Genomic DNA, 16,156 nt, shown 5'->3' with positions numbered 1-16,156 from the left:
CTGGGCCACTCCAAAACGTTAATGTTGTTGTCTGCTAACCATTTCTTCACCACTTTTGCTGTATGTTTTGGGTCATTGTTATGCTGAAATGTCCACTGGTGCCCAAGGCCAAGTTTCTTTGCAGACTGCCTGATGTTGTCATTGAAAATCCCCATGTATTGCTCTTTTTTCATGGCGCCATTTACTGTGATTAGGTTCCCTTAGGTCCATTGGCTGAAAAACACCCCCAAAGCATTTGGTTCCCGCCACCATGTTTGACAGTGGGGATGGTGTTCTGTGGGTTGAAGGCTTCTCCTTTTTACGCCAAATGAAGGAAACATGATTGTGACCAGACAATTCAATTTTTGTTTAATCTGACCATAATACAGAACACCAGAAGTCTTCTTCTTTGTCCAGATGAGCTTTTGCAAAGGCCAAGCGAGCTTTTGTGTGCCTTTATCTGAAGAAGTGGCGTCCTCCTTGGTCTGCATCCGTGGAACCCAACAGTGTGCAGTGTCTGTTGGATTGTCTGCCTTGAGACATTGCCACCAGCAGAGCCCAGATTCACCAGGATGGCCTTGGTGGTGATCCTTGGATTCTTTTTCACCTCTCTAACTATCCTCCTGGCCAGCACAGGTGTCACTTTTGGCTTCCGACCACGTCCTCTGAGATTTTCCACAGTGCGGAACTTCTTGTATTTTTTGCTCAAATGTAAATAAAAGCTGAGAAATGATTTGTTTTGTTCCCCCCTCCCCCCCCCCCCCCCCACAATAATGCCTCTTGTACATCATCTAATTATCTTTTGGGAGACACCTATGTCATTTCCCATCAAACAAATACTTGCTAGTTGAATAAAAGTAACTAAGTCAAAATTTGCCAGGGGTATGAATAATTATGGGTAGCACTGTATATGAAATTATTATGATTGATTTTAGTTGAATTAATAAGTAATGATGGTAATTATATGCACTGTAGTTACCACAAATGCGGTCCAGGGTGGAACCCTAAGTCTTCGATAGTGGGAGGCGAAACTTCCGCCTACTATAAACTTTTCCTGCGTTCCACAGTGGAACGCATCGCACTTCAATTTTTTTCGGCACATAATGCTCACATCTTTCTTCTTTTTTTTTTTTTTCTCACACCAAATATTGATCACTTATTTTACTCCCTCTATCTAAGTAATGCGCAAGATCCACTGTCCTTATGAGATCATTAATAGGAGTTGGATAGCTGTAATATGGGTGGTCCTATTCGAAAAGGAAGTGATGACGTGCGTTCCAAAGTGGAACGCACGCCATTCACATCCTCATGTGTCGCCACACATCATCAGGTACACCTCAAGTGTTTTTAATATACAGTGAGGTCCATACATATTGGGACATCGACATAATTCTAACATTTTTGGCTCTATACACCACCACAATGGATTTGAAATGAAACGAACAAGATGTGCTTCAACTGCAGACTGTCAGCTTTAGTTTTATAATAATTATATCCAAATCAGGTGAACAGTGTAGGAATTACAACAGTTTGCATGTGTGCCTCACAATTGTTAAGGAAGCAAAAGTAATGGGACGATTGGGTTCTCGGCTGTTCCATGGCCAGGTGTGTGTTATTCCCTCATTATCCCAATTACAATGAGCAGATAAAAGGTCCAGAGTTCATTTCAAGTGTGCTATTTGCATTTGGAATTTGTTGCTGTCAACTCTCTAGATGAGATCCAAAGAGCTGTCAGTGAAGCAAGCCATCATTGGGCTGAAAAAAACAAAAATCCATCAGAGAGATAGCAAAAACATTAGGCGTGGCCAAAACAACTGTTTGGAACATTATTAAAAAGAAGAAACGCATCGGTGAGCTCAGCATCACCAAAATACCCGGAAGTCACGGAAAACAACTGGGGTGGATAACAGAATAATTATTTCCCTGGTGAAAAAAACACCCTTCACAACAGTTGGCCAGATCAAGAACACTCTCCAGCAGGTAGGTGTATGTGAGTCAAAGTGAACAATCAAGAGAAGACTTCACCAGAGTGAATACAGAGGGTTCACCACAAGATGTAAACCATTAGAAGGCCAGATTAGAGTTTGTCAAACGACATCTAAAAAAGCCTTCACAGTTCTGGAACAACATCCTATGGACAGATGAGACCAAGATCAACTTGTACCAGAGTGATGGGAAGAGAAGAGTATGGAGAAGGAAAGGAACTGCTCATGATCCTAAGCATACCACCTCATCAGTGAAGCATGGTGGTGGTAGTGTCATAGTGTAGGCATGTATGGCGGCCGCTATGGAACTGGTTCTCTTGTATTTATTGATGATATGACTGCTGACAAAAGCAGCAGGATGAATTCTGAAATGTTTTGGGCAATATTATCTGCCCATATTCAGCCAATTGCTTCAGAACTCATTGGACGGTGCTTCACAGTGCAGATGGACAATGACCTAAAGCATACTGCAAAAGCAACAAAAAAGTTTTTATAAGGGAAAGAAGTGGAATGTTATGCAATGGCCACGTCAATCACCTGACCTGAGTCCGATTGAGCATGCATTTCACTTGCTGAAGACAGAACTGAAGGGAAAATGCCCCAAGAAGAAGCACTAACTGAAGACAGTTGCAATAGAGGCCTGGCACAGCATCACCAGGAAGGAAACCCAGCTTCTGATGATGTCTATGTGTTCCAGTCTTCAGGCTGTAATTGACTGCTAAGGATTTTCAACCAAGTATTAAAAAGTGAAAGTTTGATTTATGATTATTATTCTGTCCCATTACTTTTGGTTCCGTAATTCCTACACCGTTCACCTGATTTGGATGTAAATACCCTCAAATTAAAGCTGACAGTCTGCAGTTAAAGCACATCTTGTTTCATTTCAAATCCATCTGGGATTCTGCCTGGTTAGTATACCTTATTACTCACGCCTTATCCTCTTGGTACCATATTGTGGTGTTGCACTTTGCACTTTAATATAGTATGCTGTAGGCATCTGATATATCCAATCTTTTTGACGTAAGTCGTATAAGTGGTGGTTTAATCATTTGCCCTAGCATTCAGTAGGAGGATAGCAGTAGATCTCATTTTGTGTCTTTTAAGGTATGAGGTCCCATTTTGTCCTGTCTTTTTTATCTGCCATTGTCTATGTATACTTTCCTTATATGTATTAATAAAGAAAATATTTTTATAACATTTTTTTGTTGTGCACATTGAATTGGTGATGTCTATTGTGTAACACAATTGCTCATATCAACTCATCGATTCTGCGCATAGACCCACTAGTGCAATTCCAACAGCGCAATTTACTATCTGGAGCCGCCCAATTCCAGGAAATACCTGAAAATTCAAGGGCACCAGACACTTTATTTATCTATTCTACAACCAGAGAAGAAACTGTCAACCTGTGTACTCTATGATTCATTTTTTTCTTCATTTCTTCTCCATTTTATAATCTCCATTTTATATTATCCATTGTATATAATAATATTTTTTTTTTGTAAATATTTTTATAGTTTTTATTTAACAACAAGGATAGCGAATAGTCAATCAGATGGTGGCGGACACTCAAATGTGTCACACATTATCACCATATAATCAATAATGTGGAAAACATTAATGACAACATTAATAAACTAGAAAAGGTACAATTTCTGGGGAAATTGTGTGATGTGTTCTTGCCTCCACCAGTAGCTTACAACTGGAGTGGGCGGAGTAACTGGGTGGAGTGTAGACTCCGCCCACTTTTATAAATTTTGACCTTTGTCTCACACTGACCCACCCTGCCGAGTTTGGGTGCTGTGAGAATGACAGCTGTTTAAAGGTTTCTTATTGAAGTCAATAGGGAAAATCTGATTGGTTGTTTGTGGCTCCGCCCACTTTTTAGCATCCCCAAAATGAGATATACATTGGCACAGTCCTCCAGTGACCAACTGTGCCAAGTTTCGGGAACCCTGCCATTAAAAGAGCAGCGGCAGTTAGAATTTTTCCCATTTAAACAAATGGCTGAAATTTGATTGGCCGTTGTAGACCCCGCCCACTTTTTAATTTTTTTTGACCCCAGTCACCCAATGACCTACGGTGCCTAGTTTGGGTATTCTGGCTTAAATACTGTGAGAATGACAGCAATTTAAAAGTTTCTCATTGAAGTCAATAGGGAAAATCTGATTGGTGGTTTGTAGCTCCGCCCACTTTTTAATGTCCCCCAAAATGTGACAGAAATTTTCAGGTTGACCCCATGACTAAGTGACCCAAGTTTGGTGACTTTAGTTTAAAATCTGTGCGACTGGGAGAGATTTGAAAATTGTCCCTGTCAAAGTCAATGGGAAAAACGTGGATTTTGGGGGCCCTGTCCCAGGGGCCCGGAGGGTGGGATCGGGTAACAAAGCAAAAGCAAGGTACTTGGGTGGGTGCCGACCAAGTCTGCAAAGTTTGGAATTTGTACTCCTAAAAATGTGGGAGAAGTAGCAATTTGAAGGTCTCATTAAAGTCAATGGGGAGATTTTGATTGGTTCTGTGTGGCCCCGCCCACTTTTTGGGGTCCCCCGAAATGTGCCCAAAGTTTTCGGGTTGACTCCATGACTAAGTGACCCAAGTTTGGTGACTTTAGCGTCAAAGCCTGGCGAGTGGGAGCGATTTGAAAATTTACCCTGTCAAAGTCTATGGGAAAAAAGGGGGCTTCCGGGGCCCGCCACGGGGGCCCCGGGGGTGGGATCGCTCCACAAAGTAATAGCAATCCGATCGGGTACAATCTGCACGTTTTGGTAAATTTTTGTCTATGTAGTGTAAAAACTGTGGGAGGAGTTAGGGTGGCAAATTTGGCTATAATAAGAATAACTAGAAAAGGTACAATTTCTGGGGAAATTGTGTGATGTGTTCTTGCCTCCACCAGTAGCTTACAACTGGAGTGGGCGGAGTAACTGGGTGGAGTGTAGACTCCGCCCACTTTTCTAAATTTTGACCTTTGTCTCACACTGACCCACCCTGCCGAGTTTGGGTGCTGTGAGAATGACAGCTGTTTAAAGGTTTCTTATTGAAGTCAATAGGGAAAATCTGATTGGTTGTTTGTGGCTCCGCCCACTTTTTAGCGTCCCCCAAAATGAGATATACATTGGCACAGTCCTCCAGTGACCAACTGTGCCAAGTTTCAGAACCCTGCCATTAACAGTCTAAGAGCAGCGGCATTTTTAAATTTTCCATTTAAAACATATAGCTGAAATTTGATTGGCCGCTGTAGACTCCGCCCCCTTTAAAACATTTGAATTCTAGTCACCTATTAACCGAATATATTAAGTTTAACAACCCTGCCATTAACAATGTTGAAATGGCAGCAATTTAAAATGTTCTCATTGAAGACAATAGGGAAAATCTGATTGGTTGTTTGTAGCTCCGCCCACTTTTTAATGTCCCCAAAATGTGACAGAAATTTTCAGGTTGACCCCATGACTAAGTGACCCAAGTTTGGTGACTTTAGTTTCAAATCTGTGCGACTGGGAGCGATTTGAAAATTTTCCCTGTCAAAGTCAATGGGAAAAAACGTGGATTTTGGGGGCCCTGTCCCAGGGGCCCGGAGGGTGGGATCGGGTAACAAAGCACAAGCAAGGTACTCGGGTGGGTGCCGACCAAGTCTGCAAAGTTTGTAGTTTTGTACTCCTAAAAATGTGGGAGGAGTAGCAATTTGAAAGTCTCATTATAGTCAATGGGGAAATTTTGATTGGTTCTGTGTGGCCCCGCCCACTTTTTGGGGTCCCCGAAATGTGCCCAAAATTTTCGGGTTGACTCCATGACTAAGTGACCCAAGTTTGGTGACTTTAGCATCAAAGCCTGGCGAGTGGGAGCGATTTGAAAATTTACCCTGTCAAAGTCTATGGGAAAAAAGGGGGCTTCCGGGGCCCGCCACGGGGGCCCCGGGGGTGGGATCGCTCCACAAAGTAATAGCAATCCGATCGGGAACAATCTGCACGTTTTGGTAAATTTTTGTCTATGTAGTGTAAAAACTGTGGGAGGAGTTAGGGTGGCAAATATGGCTATAATAATAAGAATAAGAATAAGAATAAGAATATATATGTGAGATAATAGTATGTGGTCTTGCTATGCAAGAACACATAATAAGAATATATATGTGAGATAATAGTATGTGGTCTTGCTATGCAAGAACACATAATAATAAGAATAATAATATATATGTGAGATAACATTATGTGGTCTTGCTATGCAAGAACACATAACTAGAAAAGGTACAATTTCTGGGGAAATTGTGTGATGTGTTCTTGCCTCCACCAGTAGCTTACAACTGGAGTGGGCGGAGTAACTGGGTGGAGTGTAGACTCCGCCCACTTTTCTAAATTTTGACCTTTGTCTCACACTGACCCACCCTGCCGAGTTTGGGTGCTGTGAGAATGACAGCTGTTTAAAGGTTTCTTATTGAAGTCAATAGGGAAAATCTGATTGGTTGTTTGTGGCTCCGCCCACTTTTTAGCGTCCCCCAAAATGAGATATACATTGGCACAGTCCTCCAGTGACCAACTGTGCCAAGTTTCAGAACCCTGCCATTAACAGTCTAAGAGCAGCGGCATTTTTAAATTTTCCATTTAAAACATATAGCTGAAATTTGATTGGCCGCTGTAGACTCCGCCCCCTTTAAAACATTTGAATTCTAGTCACCTATTAACCGAATATATTAAGTTTAACAACCCTGCCATTAACAATGTTGAAATGGCAGCAATTTAAAATGTTCTCATTGAAGACAATAGGGAAAATCTGATTGGTTGTTTGTAGCTCCGCCCACTTTTTAATGTCCCCAAAATGTGACAGAAATTTTCAGGTTGACCCCATGACTAAGTGACCCAAGTTTGGTGACTTTAGTTTCAAATCTGTGCGACTGGGAGCGATTTGAAAATTTTCCCTGTCAAAGTCAATGGGAAAAAACGTGGATTTTGGGGGCCCTGTCCCAGGGGCCCGGAGGGTGGGATCGGGTAACAAAGCACAAGCAAGGTACTCGGGTGGGTGCCGACCAAGTCTGCAAAGTTTGTAGTTTTGTACTCCTAAAAATGTGGGAGGAGTAGCAATTTGAAAGTCTCATTATAGTCAATGGGGAAATTTTGATTGGTTCTGTGTGGCCCCGCCCACTTTTTGGGGTCCCCGAAATGTGCCCAAAATTTTCGGGTTGACTCCATGACTAAGTGACCCAAGTTTGGTGACTTTAGCATCAAAGCCTGGCGAGTGGGAGCGATTTGAAAATTTACCCTGTCAAAGTCTATGGGAAAAAAGGGGGCTTCCGGGGCCCGCCACGGGGGCCCCGGGGGTGGGATCGCTCCACAAAGTAATAGCAATCCGATCGGGAACAATCTGCACGTTTTGGTAAATTTTTGTCTATGTAGTGTAAAAACTGTGGGAGGAGTTAGGGTGGCAAATATGGCTATAATAATAAGAATAAGAATAAGAATAAGAATATATATGTGAGATAATAGTATGTGGTCTTGCTATGCAAGAACACATAATAATATACTTGTGAGATAATAGTATGTGGTCTTGCTATGCAAGAACACATAATAATAATAAATAATAAGAATAGAACAGAAACATGTGGGACACTGCACAATACATCAGGTATCGTAATACATCATATGGGTTACATCACCCAAATGATTAGGATCACAGAGATGACTTCCTAAAGTCCTGCCAGGGTTTCCACAAGGAGCTGAAAAATCTATGAGTGGTTTTCACAAGCAGAAATTTCCTCGAACCTGTAGATGGAATCAATTGTATTAAGCCAATGATCAATCGGGGGAAGGTCGTGGGTGAACCAGTTATCTAGGTATTAAAGGGCTTCTGTCACCCCATTAAACCTTTTTTTTTTTTTTTTTTCTTTACTAATAAAGCCGCAGCCGTACCGCTCTTCAATCTGCGCAGGCGCACTGAGAGGCGGCCACTCGCTCGGCCGCTCCATCCTCAATGCGCCTGCGCCGATGACGTCACATCTACACCCGGCGCAGGCGCATTGAGGAGCGAGCGGCCGCCTCTCAGTGCGCCTGCGCAGATTGAAGAGAGGTACGGCTGCGGCGCAGGCGCCAGATATTGAATCAAAACAGGCAGGGCCAGCAGAGAAAGGGCCAGTGGACGGGATCTGTCAATCAACAAGCAGAGGGGGCGTCATTACCATCGGAGGATGCGGCTGCTACCAGCATGTAGCCGCCCTACTTGCTGGTAGCAAGGTAATTTACATATTTCAAAAATCGATTTTTAACAAATTCTACTGAACGAAAATCATTAATTAGCTTATGTATGATGAGATCGCAGTGTAGGGATTATTAGTAAAGGAAAAAAAAAAAAAAACGGTTTAATGGGGTGACAGAAGCCCTTTAATAATCAGGCAGCAGACAATTTCTTAAATAATTTAAGCGATACGGGGCAGAAAGGGTCAGAGTGTAGGCCCAAGAGAGCCAACTTGGGACAAGGAGGAAGAAGTGTACCGCAAATTGAATTGCCGAGTGTAAAGATTTTGGACCACCATAGGCTAATTAGGGAGCAAGTCCACCAAATGTGGTAAAACATCCCTTTATTAGAATCACACCTCTAGCATACGTCAGAACCCGAAGATGAGAAACGGCAAGTTAAATCTGGTGGATCCTGACGCATCTGGAAGAAGAGTGGGGTTCTATATATAGGCGGTGATGATCCTCTAAGGTAATCGTTGAACCCAGGTCCCTCTCCCAGGAACCAATAAAGGATGGTTTGGGCATATCAACTGGAGAGCTAAGTTTCCTATAAAAAAGGGAGATGAGTTTCCGGGGGGGGGGGGGAGGATTTGTATAGATGAGATTCTCAAACCAAGTTAAGGGTCTAAGCAGATCGCTATATCGGATATTATCAGATACAAAGGATTGCAGGAAAATTATGAAGAATATGGAAGGAGTGGATGTAGGGAATACGTTTTGAATACAGTTTCGGTCTTTTTATTTTGCCATCCTCATCAAAAAGGGAGATTACTGGAATTGTGGAATTTCTGATTGAGAGTGGAAGGCTTTGCGACAATTACAACGGGGCCATAGACAGTAGGTCTCTTATCTGGGTAAGGGGGAGGGCAAAGGAACTGCTAGAGCTGATTTTTGGAACTCATTCCATGCGTCTAGGGTGGTTTTAATGTTAAGATTTTGCTGGATATGGGTTTGGACGGGTTGTGCAGGGCGGATCAAGAGAGCTCTATTCCATTCATCATTTAGAAAAGATCCCATCCCTACCCAAGATTTGTAAGGGGTTTCCCTAAACCAATCTACCACTCTCGACAGTAGAATGGCCATATTATAGGCCTTTAAATCAGGAAGGTTGATACCGCCTGCGGATTTAGGCCTTTGGAGGGTGTGAAGGCTGATGCGCGCTTTTTTTTAATTCCAGATAAAGTCTCTGAATTTTTTATTGATGGACTGGAAGTAGGAGTTGGGGATAGGGAGGGGTAAGACTTGTTGTAGATAGTTCAATTTTGGCAAAACCAGGGATGTAAAAAGGTTTTTACGACCGAACCACGAAAGAGTTGGGAAGTATAGGTTATCAATTTGTGATTGCATGGTTTGTAATAGGGGGGTATAGTTAAGATTGAATAGTTGGGAAAGATCCGGGCCAATTTTACTACCTAAATATGTGATGGTGGGTGAGTCCCAATTAATTAAAAGGTGAAGTATAAGCAAGTTTATTCCTGGTTTGTGGGGGCAGACCTATAGCTAAAACATTATACTTTTTCATATTGATTTTAAAATTGGACAAAGGACTAAATTTCTCTAAATGGTCATAAATACGAGGAAGGGAAGAAGATGGATTAGTGGTTATGAGTAAGAGGTCATCTGCAAAACCAGCAGCTTTGTGTTTGTGGCCTCCTAAGTCAACTCCCTTGATCAGGGGGTCTTGACGGATGGATTGAAGGAGGGGTTCCATGGCCAGAACAAAGATCAAGGGGGACAATGGACATCCTTGGCGCGTACCGTTCTTAATGGGGAATGAGGAGGAGAATGTATCGTTTACCAGCACCGATGCCGAAGCATTTAGGTACATAGAAAAGATTGCTTGTATAAAGGAATTCCCCAGTACAAGACGTATAAAGTCCCAGTGGACTCTATCAAACGCTTTTTCGGCATCTGTGCTGACAAGGACTAGAGAAGCTCTGACAGACGTCCTTCAGAACCTCCTCCTTGAGGTTCCTTTTGTTTTTGCTTCCATTTTCTCATCTCGTTAGCCTCTCTCAGCTGTCATGTAGTTGCACTGATTGCATCCCTTTAAAACCCTCCCCATACTGCATCACTTTGCGGTTTATATTACTTCCTGGAGTGTGTGCATGCTGATCCTACTACTGAGTCTTCTACAGATAAGTTTTGTTCGTTCATTTGTGTTTTCCTGTTTGCTGGATCCCAGGTGACCCTGACTCCCTCCGTATCAAGTGTAGGGAGCCGGTGGTCGTGTCCCCTCACTATTATAGGGTGTTCAGGTGTTATACAGTCGAGGTACGAGGATATGCGATCATCTACCATTGGGATTTTCGCATAGGCTGAGCAGTTAGGGAGAGAGCCAGGTCTGATGCAGGGCTCTCCCTTTTGTTCCTTAGTTTTGGATCCAGTCAGTCGGATCTTCATTTTGTGTCTTCTAGTTTTCTGTACACCTTCCGTGACAGGGATGAATTATTTTTAGCATAGAAAATGGCATTTAAGATTCTTGTTGACTTATCTTTACCCTCCCTACCGGGTACAAAACCTGTTTGGTCTTAATGTACCAGGACAGGTAAGAGCGGGGATAGTCTATTAGCGAGGATTCGGGCCATAAGCTTAAGGTCAAGATTAAGAAGGGAGATGGGGCGATAGTTTTCGCAATAGGTAGGGTCTTTGCCAGGTTTGGGAATAATTGTGTTATTAGCTTTGGTCATATCTTGGGACAAAGGAGTTCCCTTCAGGGATTGGTTAAAGAGCGAGGTTAGGTGAGGAGCTAAGAGATCCTAAAAGTGCGATAATATATCACCGTTAACCCGTCGGGCCCGGGGGCTTTGTTTTTGGGTAATTGTTGTATAGCAACTTTTATCTCTGTAAGTGTGGAGGGAGATTCAAGGGGGATTGCTTGAGAATGGTTTAAAGAAGGAAGGGATATAGACTGCAGAAATGTTTGAACCATGTCTAGATGTGGAGGATTTCCAGTTTGGGATGTATTATATAAGGAGTGGTAGAAATTTTGGAACTGTGAAGCTATCTCCTCTGTCCTGATAACTATATCCCCTTTATTAGTATGTAATTTATCCATAAATCTTGAAGCTTTGTCTCTGTGGGCAAAGAACTTAAATTGGGAATTGAGAAAGTATTTAGCTGATGTATTATTCAAAAGGTTTTTTAATTCAGAGCGAAGTTTAGTGAGTTTACTTAGATGAGATTCAGATAGGGATAGTTTGTCGGGTCTCCAGTTTTTTTATGTGAAGTAGTAGGGTGTCGATTTGATTGTGCAAAGTGCCTTAATGGACAGAGCTGATTTAGTAGTAGAGGAGTTCATAGATGGATCTAAGGTAGCATTGAGATCTCCCCCTAGAATGAGAGTGCCTTCTCTAAAAAGAGATATTTTAGGAATAAGATCTTTAAGCCAGGCAGCCTGATCGACATTTGGAGCATACAAATTGACGAAGGTGAACATGCAGTTATCAATAAACCCTTTTAGTAAAAGGTATCTACCGTCGGCATCTTGTTGGTGAGAGCAGTAATGGAAAGTTACATTTCTGCTGAAACCAATACTGGTACCTCTGGAGGCAGAGGAGTTAGAGCCGCAGTGGTACCAAACGGGAAAATTGGATCAAGACTGATCAGGATACCTGTCAAATCTAAAATGCGTTTCTTGTAGAAACAGAATTGACGTCTGTTTTTTTTTTCATGAAGGAAAATATTTGACGAGGCAATATTCAAATTAGCCATCTGTTTGAATTAAAGAAATCCCGACCGTCTGGTCCCAATCTCCAAATAACGCCACATTCAATGGGGTCGACATGACAATCTCTGTGCTAGTACAAATACTTAAGGAATGGTATGGCAGGTCCCCAGAACAAACAAAAGAGGGAAAAAAATAAGACATTAACAAAAAAACAAAATGACAGAAACATGTGCACGCTTGCGCATAATAATATAAAGTTAAACATAGGGGTAATGAATTTCAGGATAATCGCCCTGAAGTAATATTGTCGTCAGGCAAATAAACGAGTTGAAACTTTCCCATTAAAAAATTGGCAGATAAACAGAGCATATAGTCGAGTCAAAACTTTCCCATGGACTAATCGACAAATAAACAGAGCATATAATCGAGACTGAACTTATTCATGGGAAGATCGACAAAACAGAGAAAAGAGAAAATCGGAAGAAATTCGGATGAGGGAGTGAGCAGGTATGGTTTAGAAAGGAGAGTGATGGTCAGAAGGGGGTTCGTGGAGGTACAGGGAAATGAAGAAAGAAGGAAAGACAAGCTGAGGGAGACAGTGAAAGTAGGTAAGGGATTTAGATGGACCAGAAAAGTCCATGAATACTTACTCTCCCATAGGTAGGCGTCTCGGAGTAGAAAGGGAGACATCTCCTCTTTGCTTGGTAATACTAGGGGTGCGTTGCTTCTCCCATCTTTCTATAGCTGGTAGGATCAGGAGGAAGGAAAGGTCTTGCACTGTTTCCCAGTTCTGGATAGTAAGCGGGTTGATGTTTAAATGATCGTATACTTGATCCAGGTCTGCGAAAGAAGTGACCGACATCCTGCGGCCCTCATAGAAGGAGATGCCAAAAGGGAAGGTCCATCTGTAAAGGACATTATGGGATCTAAGCCAGTCGGTAAGTGGCTTTAGCGATCTTCTTTTTTGCAGAGTTGTTTGGGCTAGATCTTGAAAAATAGACACTGGATATCCATCCCAGATGATTTCGCCAGATTGACGCGCTTTAGTGAGGACGGCCTCTTTTACCGGGAAAGCATATTATATCCCTCGGTGGAGCATTCGTGGCCGGTTTGGGTCTCGGGGCTCTATGAGCTCTCTCCAGGATCACCTCATGTGCCGATTCGGGCCCTAGGAGGGATAAGCAGATTTGTGTGATAGTGTGTGAGACGTCACCGGGTGAGATCGATTCCGGTATACCACGAAAGCGCAAGTTGTTTCGTCTGCTCTGGTTCTCCTGGTCTTCCAGGCCACAGTACAGAGCATTTTAGTTCGCTTGTATGGAGTTTATATGCTGGGAAACCGCTTGTTGGTGTTTTTATAATGGCGGTTTGAGATTCTTCAAGAGTCTTTACCCTCCGTCCGATTTGCTTAACATCTTGCTTGATGGTGGAAAGATCGGAGCTGATAGGGTCCAGGGCTGCAGATAAGGTAGACATTAATGTGTCTTTAAAGGTAGGTTCTGGATAAGGGAAGCGCGCTTGAATCCTCATCTCCTTCTGCTGCAGCTTCAGGCTGCTCTTTTTGTGGTCTGTTGTTTGAGCGCGGGGAGACAGGCGCCATCTTGCTCTCTCAAGCTACATAAGCGGAGGCTGCTTTTTTGATAAATTTGTCCATTTCTCCCTTATTGGCTGCAGCCTTCTGTTCGGAGCCTTCACTGGGTTTGGATCCTCCGATTTTCACCATAGTGGCTTCTTGAAGCTAAAAATCCAGGTTGTTAGGGTGATTTCTCACACGGAGCAGAACACTCTCACAGCCATTCACTGCAGGCGCCGGCTCCGCCCCCCCCCCCCCCCCCCATTGTATATCATTTTTACTAAGCTTTTTATTGACTTTTGGTTATATTATGTCCAAATACATTTTATTGTATCTACCCTATGTGATTCCCAATCTGAGTGTCCATTCATATATTATATTATCTATTCTATGTCAGGGTGCAGCACCAGTTTGGAGAACCATTTCATTACCAGGAAAAGGTGAGCCGTCTCTAACATTTTTTTTATGACATGATCTCTGTCCATTCTTGCATCTGGTTGACGTATTCAATAACACTTTTATACGGAGTGGGCTGTTGTTCCCATGCCTCCTTGGCTACATTCAACAGCCTGCGAGGATGTCTGCCATATAGCAGTTCGAAGGGCGAGAACCTAGTAGAGGCTTGGGGCACCTCTCACACTGCGAACATGAGATGGGACGCAGGAGGAGGTCCCAGTCCCTTCCATCTTTGGACACCACTCTTTTTAACATATTTTTTAAGGTTTGGTTAAACCTCTCTACCAGGCCATCCATTTGTGGATGGTAGATGGACATCCGTAACTGTTTTATGTGCAGCAACTTGCACAATTCCATCATGACCTTGGACATGAATGGGGTACCTTGGTCCGTCAAAACCTCTTTGGGTAGTCCTATGCAGTAAAACATCTCTAACTCTTTAGCTATGAGCTTGGCCAATGTATGCCGCAGTGGCACCACCTCTGGGTACTGGGTAGCGTAGTCTAGGATGACTAGAATGTGTTGGTGCCCTCTATAGCAGACTTTGGTACTGGTCCTATAAGATCCATAACAATTCTTTCAAACAGGACCTCGATGATTGGGCGAGGTACTATGGGGCTGGGGCTAGTTATCTGGCAGGTCAGGCAAGGCTTACAAAATTCTTCCTCCTTTCTAAACACACTGGGCCAGTAAAACCGCTGTAGTATATGGTCCTGTGTTTTCTGCAATCCCAGATGACCCCCGAGAACATGTTGGTGCGCTAGATCTAGTACCAGTTTGCGATAATCCTTGGGCACCACCAACTGTTCCACATTCTCCTCCCGTAATTGGTTGACCCGATACAGCAAATCATGGAGAACCACAAAACGCAGAAATATCGACTTGGCCCCCAGTTGTTGTGGTTCTCTATCGATCATTAACACATTCTCCCATGCTCGGGATAATGTCGGGTCCCTGTGTTGTGCTGTACCAAAATTATCAACTGAGACATTTAAGTCTGCCAATTCAAGGCCCAGCAGCAAGTCCTCCACCTCCCCAACTATCACATTCAATGGGGTTGTTCCCCCTCTCATCCACCGAAGTGGCTGTAACCCCTACCTCTTGCCCTTGGGGCTTCAGTGAAAAGCGCATTGTATCCCACTTGAGCAAGGCCAATCCCTGACTCTTGGGTATGGGTAGGTCTCATAACTGGCCACAGTTCCGGGAAGTCTCTTCCTAATATTAGTTCATAGTGTAGATTTGTGGCGACTGCCACTTCATGAATCCTCCTGCCGGAAACCGTGGTTAAAGACACCAGAGTGGTGGGGTAGTGTTTTAAGTCACCATGTATGCACATTACCTCGACTTTCCAGCCAGTAAACTCAGAGGGTCGCACCAGGGTAGCCCTTTTTGCAAAAGGTGGAATAAAGCATAATACTGGGGTCTCGCGGTCTCGTGGACATACACCCTACCTTATAAATAAACCTGATCAGTCTTTTGCCAGTGTAGGGAGAGGTTGCTGTGTGGAGCAGGGACAGACTGTTAGGGATGCCAAACGCTAACTAATAGTGCCACAAAAGTCCTTTTAAGGACTGGTATGGGTGTGCTATCGATAGGTGTGACTTACTGAGGGGTGTAATATACTTATAATATACTTTCTAATATAGAAAATATATTATAGTGCATTTGTATTGTGCAGAAGTTGTGCGGTTCTGCTGCGATACTGCAGCCACACAGAGTGCCAAACGCTATTGGAACAAATAATTTCTACTGGTTTTATATATCAGTTGCCCCCCCCCCCAAAAAAAAAACTGATTGAAGCAGGGGTTGGGGTATACCAATAATATACTTTCTATATAGTGCATTTACGTAGTGCAGCATTTGTTTGCGGTTTTGCTGCGTTATCGCAGCTACAGTTGGAACAAATCATTTCTACTGGTGTGATTTACCAGTTGCCTTTCCCCAAAAATGATTGAAGCAGGGGTGTTATATACCAATAATATACTTTCTATATAGTGCATTTAGGTAGTGCAACATTTATTTGCGGTTAAGGGTACTTTCTCACTAGCGTTGTTTGAATCCGACGGGCAGTTCCATCGCCGGAACTGCCCGCCGGATCCGGGAAAACTTGTGAAAACGGATTACATTTGAATCCTGATCAGGAATCTGATCACAATGAAAAAATGCATTGGAAAAAACGTATCCGCCATTTATGGACTTTAACTTTTTTTCAAATTTTTCGGGTTTAACATGCAAAAGCCGAATTCGGTTTGACGGAACACACAGCGCCAGATCC

General features: G+C 43.0%; 1 protein-coding gene across 3 annotated transcripts in view; it reads left to right on the top strand.

The window, feature by feature from the left end:
• The window catches only part of LOC122946439 (tyrosine-protein kinase ZAP-70), a 735,844-nt gene that overhangs the window by 54,548 nt on the left and 665,140 nt on the right, over window positions 1-16,156 (top strand). The window contains exons 1-2 of one of the 3 annotated variants that reach the window (XM_044306087.1): window positions 12,708-12,790; window positions 13,823-13,865. The exons of the other annotated variants lie outside the window; for them this stretch is intronic. The gene's annotated coding sequence lies outside the window, so the exon portion shown is untranslated. Of the gene's footprint in view, window positions 1-12,707; window positions 12,791-13,822; window positions 13,866-16,156 lie in introns of those variants that run through there. 3 annotated transcript variants of the gene reach the window in all.

The sequence above is a fragment of the Bufo gargarizans genome, chromosome 1 (genome assembly GCF_014858855.1).
Source record: "Bufo gargarizans isolate SCDJY-AF-19 chromosome 1, ASM1485885v1, whole genome shotgun sequence".
Classification (NCBI taxonomy): Eukaryota; Metazoa; Chordata; class Amphibia; order Anura; family Bufonidae; genus Bufo; species Bufo gargarizans.
The sequence above is the reverse complement of the archived record's forward strand: the minus strand, read 5'-3'. Positions and strand labels throughout refer to the sequence as shown.